Source organism: Crocodylus porosus, unplaced genomic scaffold, assembly GCF_001723895.1.
Source record: "Crocodylus porosus isolate Cpor-Errol unplaced genomic scaffold, CroPor_comp1, whole genome shotgun sequence".
NCBI classification, from domain to species: domain Eukaryota; kingdom Metazoa; phylum Chordata; order Crocodylia; family Crocodylidae; genus Crocodylus; species Crocodylus porosus.
The window spans coordinates 78825801-78829953 of NW_017728931.1; the positions used below are offsets into that span (position 1 = coordinate 78825801).

The following is a 4153-nucleotide window of genomic DNA, read 5'->3' on the forward strand; positions in this document are numbered from 1 at the left end:
GTGGAAAAACATGAGGCTCATGAGCTTTATAAAGCACAAGCACATTCTTGGGACTGGCCCTATTTATTTATTTTTGGTAAAATCAAAAACAGCAGGACAATAATTTGAATTCTGCTGTTACCTTGGTGTGAAGCCACTGTATCTCTAAAGCCAGTAACAATTTCTCTGGATTTACTGAAATGGTGTTGAATAAAAACCTTTGCCCACTATTTACTGATACCACTTTCCTGTTTCTAAGCACAAGAGGAAAATATAAAATGAATCAAATATAGAAGATGTAAAAAGAAGCTACCTGGATTCGGTTCACCCAGGGAACAGAGGGACAGGCTACACTAGTGTGTCTTCAGCATGTAGCAGAACAAGTTGGTCTTCTGGAAGGGTATTTCTTTTATCTACTGGGGATGTAATAACAGGGATTGCTTGTGGGAGGCTTCATTCTGCTAACCATCCCTTTGCACTTTTTGGATTATGCTAAGCTGTTCCAGTTTTTACTGTCTGAGCGGGAATTGGGAGTCTTTCTTCTGGTAGAACTGGGTGTGTGGTTCTACTGACAGGAACCAAACTTCAGAAAGCTTGAACAAATTTAACAGCATGCCAAAATTCAAAAGTATGCCCCGTATTTTGCAGGGAGTGAACCAGGAAAGCCAAGGCTGCGACGGAACTCCAACTAGCTACAAGTATCAAAAACAATAAAAAGTCCTTTTTTAGATATGTGGGGAGCTAAAGGAAAAGCAAGGGCAATGTTGGACCCCTGCTAAACCAGATGGGACAACTGACAACTGATGCCCAGGAGAAAGCAAACTTGCTAAATGGGTACTTTGCATTGGTCTTTCACCAGTCCCGTAGGACGCCTCTACCCATTACGGGACAGGGAGGCTCTGGTGAGGGAGATTCCTTACCCGTCATCAATGCTGACCTTGTGAAGGAACACCTTGAGAGGCTGGATACCTTCAAGTCAGCCAGCCCTGATAGTTTACACACCAGAGTACTCAAGAGGCTGGAAGGCATCATAGCTTAGCCCCTGGCACGGATCTTTGAGAACTCCTGGTGCTCTGGTGAAGTGCCCGAAGATTGGAAGAAGGCCAATGTGGTGCCTATCTCCAAGAAAGGGAGGAAAGGGGATCCGGCAAACTACAGGCCCATCAGCCTGACCTCTATCCTGGGGAAGGTCTTAGAAAACGTTATCAAAGAGGCCATTCTTAACAGACTGGCTGATGGCAACATCCTGAGGGATAGCCAGCATGGGTTTGTTGCAGGTAGGTCTTGCTTGATCAATCTTACTTCTTTTTACAACCAGGTGACTTATCACCTGGACAATGGAGAAAAGATTGATGTCATATATCTTGACTTTAAAAAAGCCTTCGATCTGGTATCCTATGATCACCTCCTAGCAAAACTGACTAACTGCAGCCTTGGCCTCACCACGATCCACTGGCTGGAGAATTGTCTCCGTGTTAGGACCCAGAGGGTGATGGTTGATGCAAGTCAATTGTCATGGTGCGCTGTGACCAGTGGGGTCCCTCAAGGCTCTGTCCTAGGGCCTACACTAGTCAACATCTTCATTAATGATGTGGACATTGATATCAGAAGCAGACTGGCCAAGTTCACCGATGACACCAAACCCTGGGGTAAAGCGTCCACACCTGAGGACAGGAGGGTGATCCAGGCTGACTTTGACAGGCTCAGGAAATGGGCATATGTGAACCTGACGGTGTTTAACACTGAGAAATTTAGGGTTCTATACCTTGGGAAAAAAAACCTGCAGCATCCTTATAGGCTCAGCAGGGCTACACTGGCTAGCACTACGGGTGAAAGGGACTTGGGGGTCATGATTGACCACAAGATTAACATGAGCCAGCAATGTGATGCTGCACCTAGTAAAGTGAGCAAAACACTGGCTTGCATCCATAGCTGCTTCTCAAGCAAATTCCAAGACTTCATTCTCCTATTGTACTTGGCCTTGGTGAGGCTGCAGCTGGAGTACTGTGTCCAGTTTTGGGCTCCATAATTCAAAAAGGATGTGGAGAAGTTTGAGAGAGTGCAGAGGAGAGCCATGCACATGATCAAAGGTCAGGAAAACAGACCCTATGATGAGAGGCTGAGAGCTATGGGACTCTTTAGCCTGGAAAAGTGCAGGCTCAGTGGTGATCTAGTGGCCACCTATAAGTTTATCAGGGGTGCTCACCAGGACCTGGGGGAATGTTTGTTCACCAGAGCGCCCCAAGGGATGACAAGGTTGAATGGTGACAAACTCTTCCATGACCATTTCAGGCTGGACATAAGGAAGAACTTCTTTACTGTCTGAACCCCCAAGGTTTGGAATAAACTGCTGCCAGAGGTGGTTCAAGCATCTACTTGGAACACCTTCAAAAGATGTTTGGATATTTATCTTGCTGAGATCCTATGATCCCTGCTGACTTCCTGCCCCTGGGGCAGGGGGCTGGACTTGAAGATCTCCCGAGGTCCCTTCCAGCCCTAATGTCTATGAAATCTGTGTCTGAAATATCTTTTTACCTTTCCTATATTCAACATCCACCTGCCCATAAAAAGTATTGCACAGATAGAAACTCAGTTCTCGATGGCAGGGTGGAGGGGGCAACCATTTGGTGATTGTGTATATTTGACCGCTTCAATAACAGATTATTTCTATATAGTATATTTTGTCTCTAAAGAATACCAGTGTGCTTTACAAATTGTGTAGTCCTCTATTGACTTTAGGGCCTTGTTACACCTTTACACCGTGAGCCGCACAAATGTTGATCAGTGTTAGTGCTAGCTTGGAGTCTGGAGCAGTCACACCCTTTGTCTAAAAACCATCTCTGACTATCTCCCACCTACATAGCTGTGAGCATAGGCAACTGGTAGGGAGGACACGGGGGGGGCACATGCCCCTCTTGATAGAGCCGTCCCTGCTGCCAACGCCACCAGCGGCATCTGCGGGTGCATGCCATCTCTGTCCCAACTACCAATGCTACCAGCAGCATCCACAGGTGCTCACCAGCTCTATGCCCCCACCATACCCCCTCCAGACTCAGGAGGCACAAGTCGCCCATGGCCTGATAAGCAGGAGAAGAACAAGGAGCTGGAGTTGTGAGTTGTGGTGAGAACTAGTGAGCCAGGACAAGCTTCTATCGCTGCTCTTTGGGCAGGGGTGGAAGAGATCCCGGGATACTGGAGAACTTCATTTCTGGCGGAAGTGGCCACACCTTAAGGGAACAAGAACTAGGTACGGCAAATCAGAGATAATCCTGCCTTGGAGTGGTGAAGCTTTGAACTATATGATGCTTAAAACTACTTTAAGGTGGTAGTGTCTAGACAATCCAGAGGTTAAGAGCTCTAGGAGCTGCCCAAAATTACTATGTAACAAGGCTCTCAGTATACAAATTCCTTTACCCACCAGTGAAATAGACCCGTTTTGTGATGGAATGCTCTCTAGAATAATGAACAGCAAAATCACATAACAGATAGGAAAATCAAGAACAGTATTGTTTCTAGCTGAAAATTACTGAGGAAATTAGGTCAACAGAATGTAATTATCTAGACTGGAACCTCCTAAGGGCACTGGCCAAAGCTGTGCACATGACCAGCTGTTCTTTTTTTTAATTTTGCTTTTAGAAGACAAAAATCAGGAAAAAAAAATATATATAGGTCAGCTTCTGTAGTACAAAATGTTTTTCAATTAAATATTTTTAGAGGTTCACCGATATATCAATCCAATATCAGATTGGCACCAATATGAAGAAAATTGGCTGTATCAGAAATCAGCCCAATGCGGCTGATAATTTGGCTGATAAATGCCCGTGTGTGAGGTGGGGAACTCCCATCACTGCTAGCACCCCCAGAGGGCACAGGGGGGCGGAGGAGAGGTGTGTGTCCCAGGATCTGCATAGTGTGGGGTGGGGTGAGGTGGGGGGGGGGTAGGCAGGCTGCAGCTGCCGGCTACAGTCAAGGCTGCAGTGGGCTATTCTCAGCAGGGGCTGGGCTCAGGATGGGAGATGGTGGTGCTGGGAGGGGTGCTACGGGGGGGGCATGCAGCCACCCCAAATTTCACCATAGCCCCCCTCCCAGTGCCACCCCCGCCTGCCCTGAGCCCAGCCTCCACTGAGAAGAGCCCAGCACAGCCCCAGCTCCAGCCCGCAACTCCAGCCTACCT

The 4153-nt window shown here is 47.2% G+C and overlaps 1 protein-coding gene across 1 annotated transcript in view; it reads left to right on the forward strand.

Moving 5' to 3' along the window:
• The first annotated feature begins 287 nt into the window (after window positions 1–287).
• The window catches only part of PTPRR (protein tyrosine phosphatase, receptor type R), a 211627-nt gene continuing 207761 nt past the window's right edge, over window positions 288–4153 (forward strand). Inside the window, exon 1 of the mRNA XM_019543212.1 lies at window positions 288–379. The gene's annotated coding sequence lies outside the window, so the exon portion shown is untranslated. The remainder of the gene's footprint in view (window positions 380–4153) is intronic.